Here is a 22,988-nt window from a genome sequence, read left to right as displayed (position 1 = left end):
ATTATTTAGATAGTTTACCTGGTCCTGGTTTAACTTTAGTATCTGGTATCTGTCTAGCAATTCTTCCATTTCCTCCAGATTTTCCAGCTTTGTTGAGTATAGGCTTTTGTAGTAGGATCTGATGATTTCTTGAATTTCCTCAGTTTCAGTTATTATGTCTCCACTTTCATTTCTGATTTTGTTAATTTGGATACTCTCTCTTGTTCTTTATTTAGTCTTGCTAAGGGTTTATCAATCTTGTTAATTTTCTCAAAGAACCAGCTCTTGGTTTTCTTGATTCTTTGAATGATTCTTTTTGTTTCTATTTGGTCTATATCTGCTCTAAGTTTGATTATTTCTTGCTGTCTACTCTTCTTGGGTGTATCTTCTTCCTTTTCTTCTAGAGCTTTCAACTGTGCTTTTCAGTTGCCAGTGTGTGTTGTCTCCAGTTTCTTTATGGAAGCACTCAGAATTTTTTTCTCAGTACTGCTTTCATTGCACCCATAGGTTTGGGTATGTTGTGTTTTTGTTTTCATTAAATACTAAAAAATCCTTAATTTCTTTATTTATTTATTCTTTGACCCTACTATCATTTAATAGAGCATTGTTTAGTTTCCATGTGTATGTGGGCTTTTTGTTGTCTTTGTTGTTATTAAAGACCAGCCTTAGACCATGGTGATCTGAGAGGATGCATGGAAATATTTCAATCTTCTTATATCTATTGAGGCTCATTTTGTGACCAATTATGAGGTCTATTGTGGAGAAGGTGCTGTGAGGTGCTGAGAAGAAGGTGTATTTGTTTTAGGATGATATGTTCTGTGGATATCTATTAATTCCAATTGGTTCATAATCTCTGCTAGTTTTACTGTGTCCTTGTTCACTTTCTGTTTCTATGATCTGTCCATTGGTGTGAGTTGAGTATTGAGATCTTTCACTATTATTGTGTAGTGTGTAATGTATTTTTTTGAGCTTTAGTAGGGTTTCTTTTATGAATATGGATGCTCTTGTATTTGGAGCATATATTTTAAAGATTGAGAGTTTCTCCTGAGAAATTTTCACTGTAATGAGTAAAAAGTGTCCTTCATTATCTTTTTTGATAACTTTAAGTTGAAAATCTACTTCATTCAATAGTAGAATGGCCACTTCAGCTTGCTTCTTCCAGCAGTTTGCTTGGAAGGTTTTTTCCCAACCCTCTACTTTGAGATAGTGTCTGTCTCTGTGATGAGTTTCCTGTAATCAGCAAAATGCTGGGTTTTATTTATGTATCCAGTCTGATAGCCTATATTTTTTTATTGGGGAATAGAGTCCATTTATGTTAACAGATATCAAGGAATAGTGGTTTCTGTTTCCTGCTATTTTTGCTTTTGGAGGTTGAATTGTGCCTGTGTGTCTTTCTTCTTTTGGTTTTCTTGCTTAGGATTTTTCTTCTTTTTACTAGGATATAGTTCCCTTCATTGTAGTAGGTTTTCCAACTATAATTCATTGTGCTGGGCTTGTCGTCATATATTGTGTAAGTTTAGTTTAGTTTTGGAATATCTTGGTCTTTCCATCAATGGTGATTGAGAGTTTTACTGTGTATAGCAGCTTAGGCTGACACTGCATGATGTCTGTCCAGGATCTTTTAGCTTTCATAGTCTGTGTTGAGAAGAAGTCAGGTGTGATTCTGATTTGTCTGCCTATATATGGTACATGACATTTTTCCCTTACTGCTTTTAGTATTCTTTCTTTGCTTTAGGCACTTGGTTTTTTGACTATTATGTGTCAGGAGGAATTACTTTTCTGGTCCACTCTATTTGGAGTTCTGTAGGCTTCTTTTATGCTCATGCTCATCTCATTCTTAAGGGTAGGGAAGTTTTCTTCTACAATTTTGTTGAAGATATTTACTGTGTCTTTTATTTGATATTCTTCTCCCTCTTCGATTCCTATTATCCTTAGGTTTGGTCTTCTCATTGTGTCCTGGATCTCATGAATATTTTGGGTTAGGAGTTTTTTGTCTAGTGCATCTTCTCTGACTGTTTTGTCTATGTTTTCAATGTTGTCTTCGGTCCCTGAGATTCTCTCTTTTATCTCTTGTAGTCTGTCCGAGATGCTTGCATCTGTGATTTCTGATTTCTTTTTTAGGTTTTCTACCTCTAGGGTTGTCTCTTTTAGTGTTTTCTTTATTGCTTCCATTTCCGTTTTAAATTTCTTCTTCCATTCCTTCATCTCTTTGGTTCTGTTTTCCTCTAGTTCTTTGAGTTCTTTGAGCTTTTTTCTTGAACCTTTTTAAAAGCTTCTAATTCTTTTCCTCCTGTTCTTGTTTAAGGATCTCTATCATCATCTTGATGTATGATTTCAGGTCTGAGTCTTCTTTTTTTGGAGTGTTTGGCATTCTGCTGTTTTCTGTGATAAGAGAGCTGGGTTCTAGTGTTGCCAGGTTGTCTTGGTTTCCCTGGGTACATTCTTTCGCTTTCCTCTTGCCATTTTGTTGTCTGTGATTATACGTGCTCTTGTTGTCAGTGATTGGTTCTTGTCTCTCCCTTGGACCTGGCCTGTGTTCCTGGTTTGCCCCTCTTCCTGGTGTTAAATGGCCTGAGCACCTGTTCTGCACACACAGACCGCTGTGTGGAAGCAGACACCCTAAGGCAGGATTCCTGCTCCCCTGAACCAATGGGGGGCATGTTCTGAGAGCTTGGCACAGACCTCTCTGCTCCCCGGCTCCTCAGAGCATTGTCTCACCATGCCTGTGTTCCTTGCATCTACACTGTTTCTCGTTGCAGATGGTCTGAGCGCCTGTTATGAATGCATGGACAGCCGGCTGGAAACACACACTTCAAAGCAGGGTTCCTGCTCCCCTGAACCTATCAGGGAGGCATACTATCTGCATGCTCGACAGAGACCTCTCTGCTCCCCAGCTACTTGGAACGCCGTCTCATCAGGCCTGTGTCCCTGGATCTCCACTGTTCCTGGTGACAGATGGCCTGAGCCTCTGTTCTGCATGCACGGGCCGCTGGCTGGAAACAAACACCCCAAAGCAGGGTATCTGCTTCCGTGTACTAACCAGGTGGGGGGGACACACTTTCTGCACACTTGGCACTGACCTCTCTGTTCCCTGGCTTCTCGGAGCACCGTCTCACCAGGTCTGTGTCCCTGGATCTCCACTGTTCCTCCATTGAATATTTTTAGGTCCTTTGTAAAAAATCAAGTGACCATAAGTGCATGGGTTATTTTTGGGTCTTCAATTCTGTTCTATTGATCTACCTGTGTGTCTTTATACCAATAGCATGTAGTTTTTATCATTATTGATCTGTAATACAGCTTGAGGTTATTGCTGGTGACCTCCCCCCTCAGAAGTTCTTTTATTGCTGAGAATAGATTTCCCTATCCTGGGTTTTTTTTTATTCCAAATGAATTTGCAAATTGCTCTTTCCAACTCTATGAAGAATTGAGTTGGAATTTTGATGGAGATTGCATTGAATCTGTAGATTGCTTTTGGAGAGATGGCCATTTTTCCATGTTTATCCTTCAAATCCATGAACATGGGAGATCTTTCCACCTTCTGACATCCTCTTCAATTTCCTTCTTCAGTGACTTGAAGTTCTTGTCATACAGATCTTTCACTTGCTTGGTTAGGGTCTCACTAAAGTATTTTATATTGTTTGTGACTACTGTGAAGGGTATTGTTTCCCTAATTTTATTCTCAGCCTGTTTATCCTTTGAGTATAGAAATGCTACTGACTTGTATAATTTTATATCCAGCCACTTTGCTGAAGTTTTAAAAAAATTTTTATCAGCTGTGGGAGTTTTCTGGTGGAATTTTTTGGGGTCATTTATGTATACTATTATATCATCTGCAAATAGTGATATTTTGACTTCTTACTTTCTGATTTGTATATTTTTGACTTCCTTTTGCTGTCTAATTACTCTGGCCAAGACTTCCAGTACTATATTGAATCGGTAGGGGGAGAGTGGGCAGCCTTCCTGAGTTTATTGGGATTGCTTCAAGTTTTTCTCCATTTAGTTTGATGTTGGTTACTGGTTTGCTGTATATTGCTTTTACTATGTTAAGTATGAGACTTGAATGTGATATTTCCAATACTTTTAACATACAACAGTGTTGAATTTTGTCAATTTCTTCTTCAGCATTTAATGAGATGATCATGTTTTTTTTTTTTTTTCTTTGAGTTTGTTTATAGAGTGGATCACATTGATGGATTTTCATATATTGAACCTGTGGGTTGATATTAAGGTAATACATGATTGGACAGTGTAGAGGTAGGCGATTGAAAAGGCAGGAAAACAGAAAGGGAACAGAGCTAGGGAAATGAAGATGGAGCTCTAGAAGGATGAGCTAGAGCCAGGTGGACTTAATTGGTGTTAGGTAGATATGAATATCTTAAGGAATTCAATAGATCTTCTTATCTCTTACAGAAGGACAGTTTGTTTATTTGTCTATTTGATGTAATTGTATGGTATAGAAGGTTTGTGGATTAAGAATGTAATATATAAACCTGAATGAAAAGCTATCAGTCCTTGGAGTAATAATGTTTGTGCTGGGTGGTAGTGGAAAGAAAAACGCTGGGGTGGTAATATCCACCTGGCCAGAAACACTAGGGCAGGAGTAGTGAGCCGCCTGAAAAGGGAATTATGTGGAGAGGGCGGCTTGGACCTAGTGGCAGAGTTCTTATATTCGGCTCCATACTAATACAGTGCCTGAGGAGTGAAACTGCTGGAGGCAAATAAAGAGATAAGCCAATAACTTTTAATATTCACTGCAATAGAACCATCCCGGCATTCCTGAAATGAAGGCTACATGATAATGGGGTATGATTGTTTTGATATATTCTTGAATTTGATTTGCAAGAATTTTAGTGTATATGTTTGTGTTGATGTTCATGAGGGAAATTGGTCTAAAGTTCTCTTTCTTTTTAGGGTCTTTTCATGGTTTAGCTATGAGCATAATTGTGGCTTCGAAGAGTCTCTTTGTCCTCTAGGTATACTGGCTTAGTGTTTATCAATCTTCTTGATTTTCTCAGAGAAGCAGCTCCTAGTTTGGTTGCTTCTTTTTGTTCTAGAACTTTCATGTGTGCTGTCAATCTTTTAGTGTATGTTCTCTCCAGTTTCTGTTTGAAGTCACTCAGAGCTACAATTTTTCCTCTCAGCATTTCTTTCACTGTATGCTATAGATTTGGATATGTTGTGCTTTCATTTTCTCCAAATTCTAAAGTCTTTGAGTTTCCTTGACCAAGTTATCATTGAGCATTGTCCAACTTCAATGTGTTTGTGGGGTTTGTTGTTGTTATTAAAGACCAGCCTTAGTCCTTGAGTATCTGATAAGATTCATGGGATTATTTCAATCTTTTCATATCTGTTGAGGCCTGTTTTATGACTGACTATATAGTCAATTTTGGAGAAGGTACTCTGAGGTGCTGAGAAGAACGTATATCCTTTTGTTTTAGGGTGAAATGTTCTACAGTTATCTGTTAAATCTATTTGGTTTATAGTGGTTTAGTTTCACTTTGTCTCTGTTCAGTTTCTACTTTCATAATCTGTCCATTGATGAAAGTGGGGTGTTAAAGTCTTCCACTATTATTGTATGTGGTGCAATATATGCTTTGAGGTTTAGTAGAGCTTTTTTTATTATGTAGGTGCTTTTGTATAGAGCACAGATGTTCAGAATTGAGAATTCATCTTGATAGATTTTTTCTGTACTTCTTTATCCATTTTGATACCTTTTGGTTTAAAACCTATTTTATTTGCTATTAGAATGACTACTATCACTTGTTTTTTGGGGCGATTTGCTTAAAAATATTTCTCAGCCTTTTATTCTGAGGTAGTGTCTGTCTTTGTTGCTGAGATGAGTTTCCTATATGCAGCAAAATGCTGAATCCTGTTTACATATCCAGTCTGATAGTCTATGTCTTTTAATTTGGGAATTCAGTCCATTGATGTCAAGAGATATTAAGAAATAGTGATTGTTGCTTCCTGATTTTTTTTTTTTTGTTAGAGATAGAATTACATTATTGTGCCTTTGTTGTTTTGGTTTTGTTTCATGAAAATTATTTGCTTGCTTTTACTAGGGTGTAGTTTTCCTCCATGTGTTAGAGTTTTCCATCGATTATCCTTTGTAGGGTTGGATTTGTGGACAGATAATGTGTAAATTTGGTTTTGTTTTGGAGTATCTTGGTTTCTCTACCTATGGTAATTGAGATTTTTGCTGGATATATTAACCTGGGCTAGCATTTGGGTTCTCTTAGGGTCTGTATGATGTCTGTCCAAGATCTTCTAGCTTTCATATTTTCTTTTGAGAAGTCTAGTGTAATTCTGATCAGTCTGCCTTTATACAGTACTTGTACTTTTTCCCTTACTGCTTTTAGTACACTTTCTTTGTTTTGAACATTTGTGGTTTTGACTACTATGTGTGGGCAGAAATTTCTTTTCTGTAACAATCTATTTGGAGTTCTGTAGCATTCTTGTATGTTCATTATCTCTTTTGTTAGGTTAGGAAAATTTTCTTCTATAATTTTGTTGAAAATATTTACTGGGTCTTTTGGTTGGTTGTATTCACTCTCTTCTACACTTATTATCCTTGGGTTGGTCTTCTCATTGTGTCCTGCATTTCCTGGGTGTTTTGTGTTAGGAGATTTTTTTTTTGCCCCTGAAATTCTCTCTTCTATCTCATGTATTCTGTTGGTGGTGCTTATGTCTATGACTTGTGACGTCTTTCCTGTATTTTCTATCTCCAGGGTTGTTTCCCTTTGTGTTTACTTTATTATTCCTATCTCCATTTTTAGATTTTCCATGGTTTTGTTCAATTCCTTCATCTGTTTGCTTGCGTTTTTCTGTGTTTCTCTAAGGGCTTGTACTTGTTTATCTGTGTTCCCCTGTATTTCTTTAAGGAAGTTATTCATGCTCTTCTTGAGGCCTTCCACCATCAACATGAGGCATGATTTTAAGTCCAAATTTTGTTTTTCTGGTTTGCTGGGATATACAGTGCTTGCTGTGGTAGAAGAGCTGGGTTCTGATGTTGCCAGGTTCTCTTGGTTTTTGTTGCTTATATTCTTGTGCTTGCCTCTTGCCATCATTTTATTTTTGATGTTAGTTGATCTTGTTGTCTCTGAATGAATCTTGTCCCTCCTGTGCGTCTGTGGGTTCTTGGGCTCCAGACAAAGTTAGGTTCTTGGTGTGCCAGCTCTGTCTCTGGCTCTAGCCACAATGGAGGACAGAACAGTTAGTTCCAAGTCTCCATCAGGATGCTGCACCCTGAGAGTTCCCAGAGGTCTCACTCCAATAGTCAGTGGAGAGAATGTGGAGTAACTGATTATCTCAGGAGAAAGAGTGCTTCTGTGTTTTTCTGGGTGCCCAGCTCTTTGCTGGCAGGCTATGAGTCTCGATGGCTGTGTGCAGGCTCTGCCTGTGGCTCTGGGCTCATATGGAGGCTGGAAAAGTTTGTTCCCAGTATGCATTGTAATCTCTGTACCCTGAGCATTTCCAGAGGTTGCTCCCCAGATAGTCAGTGGAGAGAAAGTGTGAGATCACCCATGAAATAATATATTTTAAAACTCATGTTTACAGAGTTCTATCCCTCAGCCTTAAGAGCTCTCCTGAAAGTCCCAGAATTTACCATTTTTGTTGAGACATTAGCCATACGTTCTTTTCCTGGGCTCAGGCTATCTCTGATTTTCATAAATTAATTTATGGTAGCAAAGAGGGCACTCCTTTAAGGAAGACTCTGAAAATATGTACATCATTATACAAACAAGCCTTATGCCCACAGCAGCCATTGACACTTCTGGAGTCCCATGACATGTTATCCCAATTCCAGGGGTGGGAACCATGTCATTTTACCCTTACCAAGGCAAGTACAGACCCAACAAGCCTGACAAAAATGAGACTTGGATCTTATAACTACTTTCAGGCCTCCTACTTTGTCTCATCATTTCAGATAGTTTTTAAAAATCACCTCACCATAGCACCATAACCTGAAGAATAAGGTTTTAATATATGTATTTAAGAAGAGAGTGATGTTTAAGACTTTAACTATAGGAAGGAAGAAGACAAAATTTTTCTGTGTATAAGTGATGGTATTTTAGAATTTATGTGTTATAATAACAAACACCTTAAATTCTTTTTTATTGGCTTTTTATTCAGGTTTAGGTATTCAACTCTCAATCCACAAACCTTCTACACAACAAGATTACATCAAATAGAGAAAGATACAGACTGCCCTTCTATATGAGATTTTAGACCTATAAAATCCTTAATGTTCATAGCTATTTAATGCCAATCAATATCACCTGGGTCTATCTGATTGTTGGGAACCCCCATCTTGCTACAACCTCCACCAACTGTCCTCTCACCCCCTCAGACCTCTCTGTCTCCATCTCCCTTGCCCTGCCCAGTCACTGGCTTTCCTTTATTTTACTAATTAAAATGGGAGGGTTCAGATGAAGTCACCTCTTGAGTACGTGATTAGCTAGGTCTTTTTGGGAAAGTGGAATTAACATTAAAATACAAACAGCTTCAGAACAATCTACATTTCCTCCTTTTTGTTCAGTTAAAAATCATTTTTTTCTCCACAACTATAAGATGAATATAACTATTACCATTTTACAATTTATAAAGTATAAGACAGCCTTAACATGTAGCCTATCAATTTTGTCTATCAAATAAAGTACCTTTTTATCTATCTTAAAAGACTACAATTTTATACCTGACTGGTACCTTGGTTTTAATTGTATGTCATTTGAAAATCACCTTTTTAGATTTATATTAATTTTCTTAATGCCAAACAGCTAATCTGGCTAAGAAGCTACTAGTCTTCAACAATGTCAGAAATCTCAGAATGACTAATATTACCTGATAATAAGAAGGACAAAACACAGCTTCCAAAACTAGCCAATATATAGAGACTACTGCTGATCACTAGGACAGTCCCACATCTTTCAAAACGTTGAAACATCAGTTTTCAGTCTTCTGGCCCAGGATCATATCTGACAGATGCTTTTAATGCAGAAATATGAGAGGATGATAAAATTGGCTTGGAAAAGGTTATCAGTTGACTATTCTGTAAAAGTGTCTCTTTCTGAACAATATTGTCTGTACATGAATGAGGCAATTCTTGCCAAGTGGTTGTCTCGCCACAACTAGAGGAACTCCATTGATGCTCAATTTCTTCTTAGAGTCTAAGAAGAGTGCTGATAGGAGCAAACAGGTCTCTAGTCAAATGATCTTTTATTAAAAATGTCTATAAATATATTCTGTGGACTTCTGATGCCTTTGAAGGTTATCTATCTACATAAAGCATGTCTGAAATGTTAAGCCTTGACTACTCCTGACTATCTTAAATTGAAATTTTCTTTTAAAAAAGGCATCATTTTAATGACTCAATCATGAGCTTGTCATCTAGCCCTCAACTAGATTGTTTAACTAACTAAACACAAAGTACAAACCTTAAATCTGTATTAAATCAATTCTTTTATTTTATTTTTTTATTTTTTTAAACGACTTTATTTTACAAAACAAAGATAAATGTACAGATTTTAAACATTTTTTGCTTAAAATTATACATTTTTGTCAGTACTGTTTTTTCAGACATTGAAATAATTTTTACATAAAACCATGTGAATATATTCTTTTTAGTCAGTACTTGATTTTTTTCAAGGGCTTGACAGTATGCATTGAAAACCTAATAGTTACAATAAGCGTAAAGTACATGCAAAACAAAATGCAACATGGAAATAGTCAAAGTCTTCTTGTTTTGTAAATATATGTATATTTTTTTTTTCTTTATTTCTTGGACTTCATACAGTCTGTGAGTTGTTTCAGGGGCAGTGAGAGCCTCTGGGGTTAGCATCCCACTATCAGTGACTGCATATTATGTCTGTTCTTTTGTGACTGGGTTATCTCACTCAGGATGATATTCTCTAGATGCAGCCATTTTCTTAAGAATTTGGTTAAGTCATTGTTTCTGGTGGCTGAGTAGTATTCCATTGTGTATATGTAGCACAATTTTTGTATCCATTCATCTTCTGAAGGACATCTGGGTTCCTTCCAGCTTCTGGCTATTATAAATAGAGCCACTATGAACATTGTGGTACATATATCTTTGTTGTGTATTAAAGTGTCTCTGGGGTATATGCCCAGAAGTGGAATAGCTGGGTCTTCAGGTAGTACTATATCCAATTTTCTGAGGTATCGCCAGACAGATTTCCAGAGTGGTTGTATTAGCTTGCAACCACACCAACAGTGGAGAAGTGTTCCTCTTTCTCCGCAGCCTCACCAGCATCTGCTGTCATCTGAGATTTGGATCTTGGCCAATCTGACTGGTGTGAGGTGGAATCTCAGGGTTGTTTTAATTTGCATTTCCCTGATGGCTAAGGATGTCGAGCACTTCCTCAGGTGTTTCTCGGCCATTCGGTGTTCCTCAACTGAAAACGTTTTGTTTAGCTCTGTACCCCATTTTTTAATAGGGTTATTTGATTCTCTGGTGTCTAGCTTTTTGAGTTCCTTGTACACCTTGGATATTAGGCCTCTATCTGATGTGGTGTTGGTAAAGATCTTTTCCCATTCTGTTGGTTTCCGTTTTGTTTTCTTAACGATGTCTTTAGCCTTACAGAAACTTTGCAATCTCATTAAGTCCCATTTGTTAATCTTTGACCTTAGAGCTTGAGCCATTGGTGTTTTGTTCAGGAAATTTTCTCCTGTACCTATGTGTTCTAAGGTTTTCCCATCTTTCTCATCTAATAGTTTTAGTGTATCTGGTTTAATGTGGAGATCTTTGATCCACTTACACTTGAGCTTTGTACAAGGAGATAAGAACGGGTCTATTTTCATTCTTTTGCATGCTGAGTGCCAGTGGAGCAGCACCATTTGTTGAATAGGCTGTCCTTTTTCCATTGAATGTTTACTGCTCCTTTGTCAAAAATCAGGTGACCATATATATGAAGGCTCATTTCTGGATCTTCTATTCTATTCCATTGATGCACATGCCTATTTCTGTACCAGTACCATGCAGTTTTCAGCACAATTGCCTTGTAATATAGCTTGAGGTCAGGGATAGTGATTCCCGCAGATGTTTTTTTGTTGTTGAGGATGGATTTTGCTATTCTAGGTCTTTTGTTATTCCATATGAAATTGCACATTGCTCTGTCCAATTCCATGAAGAACTGGGTTGGAATTTAATGGGGATTGCATTGAATCTGTAGATTGCTTTTGGTAGGATGGCCATTTTTAAGATGTTGATTTTTCCAATCCATGAGCATGGGAGATCTTTCCATTTTCTGAGATCCTCCTCAATTTCTTTTTTTAGAGGTTTGAAGTTCTTGTCATACAGGTCCTTCACTTACTTAGTTAGAGTATTTCATAGTTTTTGTAACGATTGTGAAGGGTACATTTTCCCTAATTTCTTTCTCCACATGTTTGTCCTTTGAGTACAGGAAGGCTACTGATTCGTTTGAGTTAATTTTGTATCCAGCCACTTTGCTGAACTTGTTTATCAGCTGTAGGAGTTCTCTGGTGGAATTTTTGGGGTCACTCAAGTACACTCTCATGTCATCGGCAAAGAGTGATGTTTTTATTTCTTCCTTTCCGATTTGTATCCCCTTGATCCCCTTTTGCTGTCTAATTGCTCCAGCCAGGACTTCCAGTACTATGTTGAATACGTAGGGGGAGAGTGGGCAGCCTTGTCGAGTCCCTGATTTTAGTGGGATTGTTCAAGTTTCTCGCCATTAAGTTTGATGTTGGCTGTTGGTTTGCTGTATATTGCTTTTATTATGTTTAAGTATGGGCCCTGGATTCTTGTTCTTTCCAGGACTTTTAACATGAAGGGGTGTTGGATTTTGTCAAATGCTTTCTCAACGTCTAGTGAGATGACCATGTGATTTTGGTCTTTGAGTTTGTTTATATGGTGGATTACGTTGATGGATTTTCTAATGTTAAAACATCCCTGCATCCCAGGGATGAAGCCTACTTGGTCATGATGAATGATCGTTTTGATGTGTTCTTGGATTCGGTTTGCAAGGATTCTGTTGAGTATTTTTGCATCAATGTTCATAAGTGAGATTGGTCTGAAGTTCTCTTTCCTTGTAGGGTCTTTGTGTGGTTTAGGTACGAGGGCTATTGTAGCCTCAAAAAATGAGTTGGGTAATATTCCATCTGATTCTATCTTTTGGAATAGTTTGGCGAGTATTGGTATTATATCCTCAATAAAAGTCTGATAAAATTCTGCACTGAACCCGTCTGGACCTGGGCTTTTTTTGGTTGGGAGGCTTTTGATGATTTCTTCTATTTCTTTAGGTGTTATAGGGTTATTTAGATGGTTTACTTGGTCTTGGTTTAACTTTGGGACCTTGTATCTGTCTAGGAATTCATCCATTTCCTCCAGATTTTCCAATTTTGTGGAGTATAAGTTTATGTAGTAGGATCTGATGATTTCCTGAATTTCCTCACTTTCCGTTGTTATGTCTCCACTTTCCTTTCTGATTTTGTTAATTTGGATACTCTCTCTTTGCCCTCTAGTTAGTCTGGCTAGGGGTTTATCAATCTTGTTGATTTTCTCAAAGAACCAACTCTTGGTTTTGTTGATTTTTTCAATGGTTCTGTTTGTTTCTATTTGGTCTATTTCTGCCCTAATTTTGATTATTTCTTGCCGTCTACTCTTTTTGGGTATATCTGCTTCCTTTTGTTCTAGGGCTTTTAGCTGTGCTGTCTGGTTGCTGATGTGAGCTCTCTCCAGTTTCTTTTTGGAAGCACTTAGGGCTATGAGTTTTCCTCTCAATACTGCTTTCATTGCATCCCATAGGTTTGGGTATGTTGTGTTTTAATTTTCGTTGAATTCTAGAAAATCCTTAATTTCTTTCTTTATTTCTTCTTTGACCCTGCTATCCTTTAACAGAGCATTGTTTAGTTTCCATGTGTATGTGGGCTTTTTGTTGTCTTTGTTGTTGTTAAAGACCAGCCATAGACTATGCTGATCTGAGAGGATGCATGGGAGTATTTCAATCTTCTTATATCGATGGAGGCTCGTTCTGTGTCCAATTATGTGGTCAATTTTCGTGAAGGTGCCATGGGGTGGTGAGAAGAAGGTGTATTCTTTTACTTTGGGATAGTATGTTCTGTATATATCTATTAATTCTAGTTGGTTCAAAGTCTGCTAGTTTTGCAGTGTCCTTGTTCAGTTTCTGTTTCCCTGATCTGTCCGTTGGTGAGAGTGAGGTATTAAAGTCTCCCACTATTATTGTGTCAGGTGAAATGTATTTTTTGAGCTTTAGTAGGGTTTCTTTTATGAATGTGGGTGATTTTTTATTTGGAGCATATATGTTAAGGATTGAGAGTTCCTCCTGACAGATTTCCCCGGTAATGAGTAAAAAGTGTCCTTCCTTATCTTTTTTGATAACTTTTGGTTGGAAATTTACTTTATTCGATATTAGAATAGCCACTCCAGCTTGCTTCTTGGAGCTGTTTGCTTGGAAGTTTTTTTCCCACCCTTTTACTCTGAGATAGTGTCTGTCTTTGTCTCACAGATGAGTTTCCTGTATGCAGCAAAAGGCTGGATTTTCTTGATGTATCCAGTCTGATAGTCTATGTCTCTTTAGTAGGGAGTTGAGACCATTTATGTTAATAGATATCAAGGAATAGTTGTTTCTGTTTCCTGCCATTATTGCTATTTTGTGTTGAGTTGTGTGTGTTTTTTTCTTCTTTTAGTTTTTTTGTTTAGGAGTTTTCTTGTTCTTACTAGGCTGTATTTTCCCTCATTGTATTGGGTTTTCCACCTGTAGTTCGTTGTAGTGCTGTGTTTGTGGTCAGATATTGTGTGAATTTTGATTTTTCTTGAAATATCTTCATCTCTCCATCGATGGTGATTGATAGTTTTGCTGGGTATAGCAGCTTGGGCTGGCACTTGTGCTCTCTTAAGGAGTGCATGATGTCTGTCCAGACTCTTCTAGCTTTCATAGTCTGTGTTGAGAAATCGGGTGTGAGTCTGATTGGTCTGCCTTTATATGTTATCTGACCTTTTTCCCTTATTGCTTTTAGTATTCTTTCTTTACTTTGGGCGCTTGATGTTTTTGCTGTTATGTGTTGGGAGGTATTTCTTTTCTGGTCCAACCTATTTGGAGTTCTGAAGGCTTCTTTTATGCTCGTGGTCATCTCATTCTTGAGGGTAGGGAAGTTTTCTTCTATGATTTTGTTAAAGATATTTACTGTGACCCTTAGTTGATACTCTTCTCCCTCTTCTATTCCTATTATCCTTAGGTTCGGTCTTCTCATTTTGTCTTGGATTTCCTGGACATTTTGGGTTAGGAGCTTTTTGTTTTTTGCATCTTCTCTGGCTGTTTTGTCTATGTTTGCAATGTTGTCTTCTGCCCCTGAGATTCTCTCTTCGATCTCTTGTAATGTATTGGAAATGCTTGCTTCTGTGACTCCTGATTTCTTTTTTTGGTGTTCTGTCTCTAGGGTTATCTCTTTTAGTGTTTTCTTTATTGTGTCAATCTCTGTTTTAATTTCCCTCTTCCATTCCTTTATTTCTTTGGTTCTGTTTTCCTCTAGTTCTTTGAGTTCTTTGAGTGTTTTTCTTGTTTCTTCTTTAAAAGCTTCTGAATCTTTTTGCTTTTCCTCCCTTTCTTGTTTAAGTAACTCTATCAGCATCTTGAGGCATGATTTCAGGTCTGTGTCTTCTTTTTCTGGAGTGTTTGGAGTTCCGATGTTTGCTGTTATGGGAGAGCTGGGCTCTGGTGTTGCTAGATTGTCTTGGTTCCCTTGGGATATACTCTTTCTCTTTCCTCTTGCCATTTTGTTGTCAGTGATATGTTCTTACCTTTCCCTTGTATCTGGTCTGTGTCCCTGGTTCTCTACTGGTTGAGGTGTCAGATGGGTCGAGCCCTGTTTTATGCCTCAGAGTCGTTGGGTGTGAGCAGAAGTTCCAATGTTCTGTTTCTGTTTGCTGGATCAGGCAAGGCAGGGCAGGACAAGGCAGGGGGTGCACTTTCCTTGTATACTCCACAGAGATCTTTCTGCTCCCCTGCAGCCCAGGTCTCCCGCCCACCAGTTGCTCAGCCTTCATGAGCCGCCTATCTGCCTGGCAGGTAGGCCAGGCTCTGCTCTGCATCTGGAAGTCGCCTCCGGTGGAAACAGAAGTTCTAATTTTCTGTTCCCAATCGCAGTTGCTCAGCCTCTATGAGCCGCCGTTCTGCCTGGCAGGTAGGCCAGGCTCCGCTCTGCGTCCGGAAGTCGCCAGTTGCCTAAATCAATTCTTAGTTCTGTAAAGATTATAGCCTTAACTTTATATCAATCAGAAAGATTCTTACTAATGAAGATATAACTTCAGCTTAGTTACCAAAATAGGATTATGACTGTATAATCAATTTTGGCTAATTTCTCCCTGTTTGGTTATGACCATTTCTAAATTTTTTAAATAAAAGCCACCTTATGATGACCACTTTCACCCCCCCCCCAAAGTCCAGGGAATCAGATGACAACTCATCTTAAGCTATTTCAGGATGAATACATGGCCATTGAGAATTTAGAAGGGGTTAGGGGATGGAAGAAGCTGGACAGACCTCAAAAGGAAAAACCACACTGACATTTGTTATAGTTTCTGATGTCTGGAATCAGACCAGTTTAGCATTCTGATGACAAGCTTTATCATAGTTGTACATTCTGAAACATATATAAAACTCAACAGAAAACTTTTTAGAATCAAGAAATATTTTGTTTGACCTTTTAAAATTCAGTTTTTTGGGTGTTATACTTCTATCAAATCTAGTCCAAATAACTGTGGAAGACACATAGAGCCAAATCACACTTTTCAAAAATACAAAGACAAAACCTTTATCCCAAAATAGTGTGTCCTTTAGTTGGCAACAAGAGTATCTTGTATCTTGTATTCTCTCCTACAGAAATAATATGAACACAAAACTCAACATCATATCTATTTTGAAACAATGTAAACAATTAAGATAATTATAAAGTCTCTATTGCCAGCATCTGATGAGCCATGTGGCCTTAAGAGGGATAATTTACAAAACAAACTACTATCACTTACAAATCAGTAAGTAAGCAATGTGTAAAACCAATACCTTGGTTTATATATTTTGATCTTTTTAGCTCTTAATCTGGAGTAACAGATCTTTAATTATTAATAACTTCCCTAAAATATGTCTGTATATACTCTTTGCGACACAGATCTCTATCAATGAGAAACCTTTACCTGCAAAAATCACCCATCTCTCTTGGAGTCAGAGACCAATTTTTCCTATCTAATTTAAACCAACTTTTCATAAATTTACCAAACAATTCTGTAGATCTAGGACCTTAGCCAAAAGTGTTTCAATCTGTCTTCTCTCTTAATCTGAAGAATCAGATCTTCATTATTAATACCTAACTTAATATCTGTCTGTATTCATTCTTCTGGTGTACAGATTTTGTTTCGAACCATTGGTGAAAATTCCCATGTGATTTGGGTAAATTCTATACTCTATTCTAACTAGAAAAGCAAACTTGACTTGTATCTCAATTTTTTATATCTTAAAACAAACAAATAACTTTTTTAACTTTTGTAAACAATTTTTAAGGAATCAAATAGTTACTAATCTCTCTCTGTGTCTCTCTCCCTCCATCCCTCCCTCCCGCGCTCCACCCCCTCTCTCCTCTGTTTTTATATTTTTCTATGTGTAAAGTCTCACTAGTTGGCATCTTTCAAGCCATGTGGCCTTAGTGGGATAATTCACTTTAAATTTTGAAAACATTTTTTATAAGAATCAAATAGTTACTAATCTCTTTTTATCTCTTTCTGTTTATCTCTCTCTTTCTCTACCTCTCTTTCTCTCTCTTTTTCTCAATCTCTCTTTTTTATGTCTTTCTTTTTCTCTATATCTCTCTTTCACACTCTTTTTCTCTATCTCTCTTTGTTTCCCTATCTCTCTTTCTCTTTTTCTCTCTTTTTTCCTATCTCTGTGTGTACCTGGGTCACCTGATATTTTGTCACAGGACACTACAGATTGCCAGCAAAGGTTCTCTTTAAGGTTCTCATGCTGAGACACCATGTGACTCAAAATGGCGCTGGCCTGCTCTTACTCAAAAAATGAACACTTTAAAACTAACTCTTAGGCTGATAGCCATAAATCTTTTAATGGATTCTTGTTTAACATGTTGGTGTGCCACCTGTTGCAGTAAATATTGAAAAATAATAAAAGTTTACCTCTTTATCAGTCCTGAAGTCTCCCTCCTCATGCCTGACCCTGATACAGAGCCACAGGCTCCTCTGGCGCCCGGTCTGAGCTGCCACCACGGCCCAAATTGTCTCCACAATTCCCTTCCCTGATGGTTTTCTACTGCCTGTTCTCTGCTTCTGTCCTGGGGTGTTTCTATATCCTCAAATCCCTCATAAATACAACTCTATAGCCCGATAGCCTTTAATTTGGGTTTATGTATTCAAATCTCAACCCACAAACCTTCTACACAATAAGATTACATCAAATAGACAGAGATACACACTGCCCTTCTATATGAGATTTTAGACCTATAAAATTCTCAATGTTCATAGCTTTTTAATGCCAATGAATATAACTTGAGTCTAGCTGGTCCTTGGGAACCTTTATTTTGCCATAACCTCTACCACTTGTCCTCTCTTACCCTTAATTCTTAAGGGTTGTCACACATTTTAAAATACAAAATCAATGTTCTGTGGTCTCTAATAGACTATCACTGACCCTTGGATAGGGTTTATTGCATAATCAAAAACTGAATTATGAAGGTTTATTAGATCTTATTCAAAAAAGGAGTTTTCAGCTTGTAAGGATTTTAATGCAGAGCCATGCCCCCACTTTCAGCCCCTCTATAATGATTTGTAGGCATCTGCTCTACCACTGAGCTATTCCTGAAGGACTCTATGCAGGTGGTCTACCATTGAAAGTACCTTTCAAGATCTCCTTTTATCTTTTATTGTCCAGGATAGTATAGAACACACTCTGAAAGCAGGTATAGGCAAGTGCAGGCAAGTCTTGAATTTAAGATAATTTTGTATCAGCCTCCAGAATAGCATTATAGGCATATGCCACAGAGTGCAGTTCTAAAAATCCTGCCTGATTATAGGAGGTAGCTGATTCAGGATGTGTATCCATAAATCTCCCTGGGAATGGGGAATAGAATATATTTTGCAGGTGGATGGGGTGGGGTGGGTGGGGCAAGAATCAGGAGGGATCAGGTTGGGGAGGTGGGAGGGAGAGAATATTGGGAAAGACAACTGGAATCAGGGACCATCACTAAAGACCCAGTGAAATAGAGAATCAAAAACCTTAGCCACGAGTACAAGCAATGGGTACATAGAGCCTGAATAAACCATTTCTGGTCAAAGCAGATACAAAAATCTACAGCCAAGCATTAGTTGGAAGGTATCATGTGGAAGAAGGGAAGAATTGATTACAGGAGCCAGAGGAGTTAATAGCACCACAAGAAATACCCTGGACTCAACTAATCTTGGCTCATAGGGGCTCTCAGGGACTTAACTGACAACCAGGGAGCCTGCAAGGGCTTGACCTAGGTGTTCTGCATATATGTTACCATTGTATAATTTGATCTTTTTGTGGGACTCCTAACAGTGGGAACAGGGTCTGTCTCTGACTTTGTTGGGTTCTTTCCTCCTACTGGGTTTCTTCATCCAGCTTCAATATGAAGGGTGATGAATATTCTGGAAACTTGATGTTCCATGTTTCATTGATATCCATGGAGACCCACTCTTTTCTGAAAAAAGATGGAGAAGTAGATAGGGATTGGGGGAAGGTAAGAGACTGGGAGGGAATAAGGGAGAAAAACTGCAGCTGGGTTTCAATATATGAGAGCAGAATAAATTATAAACGTTAAAAATAATGTAAAATTATCATTATTGTTATTGTTGTTGATAGTGGTGTTTGTGTGTGTGTGTGTGTGTGTGTGTGTGTGTGTTTAGTGTGTCTGTCTGTATGCAAGAGAGAGGGAGGGGGTAAAAATGAAAGGACAATTTTGTGGAGTTGGGTATGTCTTTCCTCCTTTGTTTTGTTTATTTAGAGCACCTAGCCTCTTTCTGTCTTATCTATTCTATCCAGCCTGCTCATGGAATTCTTTGGAGATTAAACCCAGGACCTCATCCATGCTAGGCAAAGATGCTTCCTCTAAATTACACCTCATTTCCTCACTAGTAGATTCTAGGCACATGTTCCAATACCAAGTTAGAGCCTCAACCCTTATGGAGGCCCACACAAAGCATGCTGTTATACCTTCATTCAGGAACAAAATTTTAAAAAATAATTTAAAGATTACTTCTTTCATATTTCTAGGTTATAATAAAATTACATATTTACCCTTCTTTTTCCTTTTTATAAATCTTCCCATACTCCCCTCCTTAACATTAATTGTCATCACACACACACACACACACACACACACACACACACACACACACAATCTCTCTCTCTCTCTCTCTCTCTCTCTCTCTCTCTCTCTCTCTCTCTCACACACACACACACACACACACACACACACACACATACACACACACTACTTGTTTAAATTTTTATGTGCATTGGTGTTTTGCCTTTATGTAGGTATATCTGTGTGAGAGTGTCAGATCCCCTGGAACTGGAGTTACAGAAAATTGTGAACTGCCATGTTGGTGCTAGAAATTAAACTCATGTCTCTGGGAGAGCAGTCAGTGCTCATTATTGCTGAACCATCTGTCCAGCCTCCATATATATTCTTAAATATAATGCCAGAAACAAATTTTTACTGAATTCTTAGAATTTCAGGGGTGCAAATATTAGGTGCTGTGTGTACAACTATATAATGAACACTTATGTTTGAATGGTCTGAGTGTCCATTGAAAAACCACACAGGAACTAAAAAAAAACACAAATAAATACATGCTTTTTGTTAATCATGAACTTGAAGAAGATAGAAGAATAATTAGAGAACATATACTTTTGACTGAGAGGTTCCCCATAGTATATTATATGAAAACTGTGATCTGAGGGTACGGAAGAAAGAGAAAAAAACTCTACAAAGCTATGTGGAAGAAGGAGGGGGCTCAACTAGGGAGAAATACAGGTTATTAAATGGAGAAGAGCACATTTGTTTAAAGGACTGAAGCCATGAGCAAAGAATGAAGCTGGAGGGATGCTTACTGTGTAGGATGTGATAGGCATCTATAGAATGTTTCTTGTATGCCAAATACAATTGGAAGCTGATAAAGAGATGTGAGTGGAGATGCTAATTTAAAATAATTTACAAAACAATTTATGGTTCATACCATGATTTTTTCTTTGAAGCTCATTTCTTTCCTCATTTAAATTACTTTCTGTGTGTATGAGTTTGTGTGTGTGTGTGTGTGTGTGTGTGTGTGTGTGTGTGCATGTGCACACATGCATGCACACTCACATGCACACATGAATGCCATTGTAAAAATGTAGAGGTCAGAGGACAACTTTGTGGAGTTTATTCTTGCTTTCTACCTTTAAAGGAATTTTAGGGATCAAACTCAGGTCACCAGACTTGCACAAAAAAGCATCTGTACTTGATAAGCCATCTTTCTGTCTTAAAGACATTTTTTTAATTAAAAAATTATTTATTAGATATTTTCTCTACTTACATTTCAAATATTATCCCCTTTCCTGTGTTCCCCTCCAGAATCCCTTCTCCTTGCCTCCACAAGAGTGCTCCCCCAACCACCCACTTCCTCCCATCTCCCTGCCCTAGAATTCACCCATTCTGGGATGCTAGCCCTCACAGGGCCAAGGACCCCTTCTCCTGCCTATGCCCAACAAGGCCATCCTCTGCTACTCATGCTGCTGGAAACATTGGCCCCCTCAATGTGCACTTCCCAATTGGTAGTCCAGTCCCTGCAAGCTCCATGTTGTCTGATTGGTTGACATGTTTGTTCCTCCCTTGGGGTTGCAAACCTCCTCAGATCCTACTATTATTACTTGGACTCCTCCTGAGTCCCCATTCTCAACCCAGTGGTTGGCTGAGAGCATCCTACTATGTGTTTCTCAGTATCTGACAGAGCCTATAAGGAGACAGCTATATCAGGAAGCTGCTAGCATCCACTTCTTGGCATCCACAATATTACCTGAGCTTGGTGGCATTATATGGAATGGATCTCCACAGTCTCCGGTTGGCCTCTCCCTTAGTCTCTGCTCCCAACTGTGTATCTGCATTTTCTCCTGAGAATACCTGGTTCTCCCTTCCAAGAATGACTGAAATATTCCCCCTTTGGTCTTCCATCTTATTGAACTTCATGTGGTCTGTGGATTGTATCTTGGGTAATCCGAGCTTTTGGGCTAATATCCACTTATCAGTGAGTGCATGCCATGTGTGTTCTTTAGTGATTGGGTTATCTGACTCAGGATGATATTTTCTAGTTCTATCTATTTGCCTAAGTATTTCATACATTCATTATTTTTAATAGCTGAGTAGTGCTCCATTGTGCAAATATACCACATTTTCTGTATCCATTCCTCTGTTGAAGGAAATCTGGGTTCTTTCCAGCTTCTGGCTATTATAAATTTGACTGCAATGAACATAGTGGAGCATGTGACTCTGTTATATATTTGAGAATTTTTTGGTACATGCCCAGGAGTGGTATAGCTGGGTCCCCAGGTAGTACTATGTCCAATTTTCTAAGGAAACTCCAGACCAATTTTCAGAATGGTCATACTATTTTGCAATCCCACCAGTAATGGAAGAGTGTTCCTCTTTCTCCACATTCTTGCCAGTATCTGTTGTCACCTGAGTTTTTGAGCTTATATATTCTGAATGGTGTGAGGTTGAATATCAGGATTATTTTGATTTACATTTCCCCAATGAGTAGGGATGTTGAACATTTCTTATTAAAATCAGGGACTAGACAAGGATGCCCACTCATTCTCTCACTACCTATTCAATGTAGTACTTGAAGTTCTAGCCAGAGCAATTAGACAACAAAAATAGATCAAAGGGACACAAATTGGAGGAAAATGTCAAAATATCACTATTTCCCGAAGATATGATAGTATACTTAAGTGACCCCAAAAATTCCATCAGAGAACTTCTAAATCTGATAAGCAACTTTAGCAAAGTGAATGGATATAAACTTAACTCAAAAAAATCAGTAGCCTTCCTCTACTCAAAGGATAAACAGGCTGAGAAAAAAATTAGGAAAATAAGACCCTCCACAATAGTCACAAACAGTATAAAATACCTTGGTGTGACTCTAACCAAGGATGTGAAAGATCTGTATGACAAGAACTTTAACTCTCTGAAGAAAAAAATTCAAGAAGATCTCAGAAGATGGAAAGAAAGATTTTCCATGCTAATGGATTGGCAGGATTAATATAGTAAAAATGGCCATCTTGCCAAAAGCAATCTACACATTCAATGCAATCTCCATCAAGATTCCAACTCAATTCTTCATAGAGTTGGAATGAGCAATTTTCAAATTCATTTGGAATAACAAAAAACCCAAGATAGTAAATACTATTCTCAACAATAAAAGAATTGCTGGGGGGAATCATGATCCCTAACCTCAAGCTGTATTACATAGCAATAGTGATAAAAACTGCATGGTATTGGTACACGAACAGGAAGGGAGATCAGTGGAATAGAATAGGAGACTCAGAAATAAACCCTCACACCTATGGCCATTTGATCTTTGACAAAGGAGCTAAAACCAACCAGTGGAAAAAGAGACAGAATTTTCAACAAATAGTACTGGTTCAACTGGCCATCAGCATGCAGAATGTAAATCGACCCAGTCTCATCACCTAGTACAAAGCTCAAGTCTAAGTGGATTAAGGACCTCTACATAAACTCCATAACTAAAGTTAGTAGAAGAGAAAGTAAGAAAGAGCTTCAAACACATAAGCATAGGAGAAATTTTTCTAAACAGAATACCAATGGCTTATGCTCTAAGATCAAGAATCGACAAATGGGACCTCATAAAATTCCAAAGCTTCTGCAAGGCAAAGTACATTGTCAATAGGACAAAACAGCAACCAACTGGTTGGGGAAAGATCTTTACCAGT

Source organism: Micromys minutus, assembly GCF_963924665.1.
Source record: "Micromys minutus genome assembly, chromosome: 32".
Taxonomy (NCBI): domain Eukaryota; kingdom Metazoa; phylum Chordata; class Mammalia; order Rodentia; family Muridae; genus Micromys; species Micromys minutus.
Note: the sequence above shows the minus strand (reverse complement) of the source record.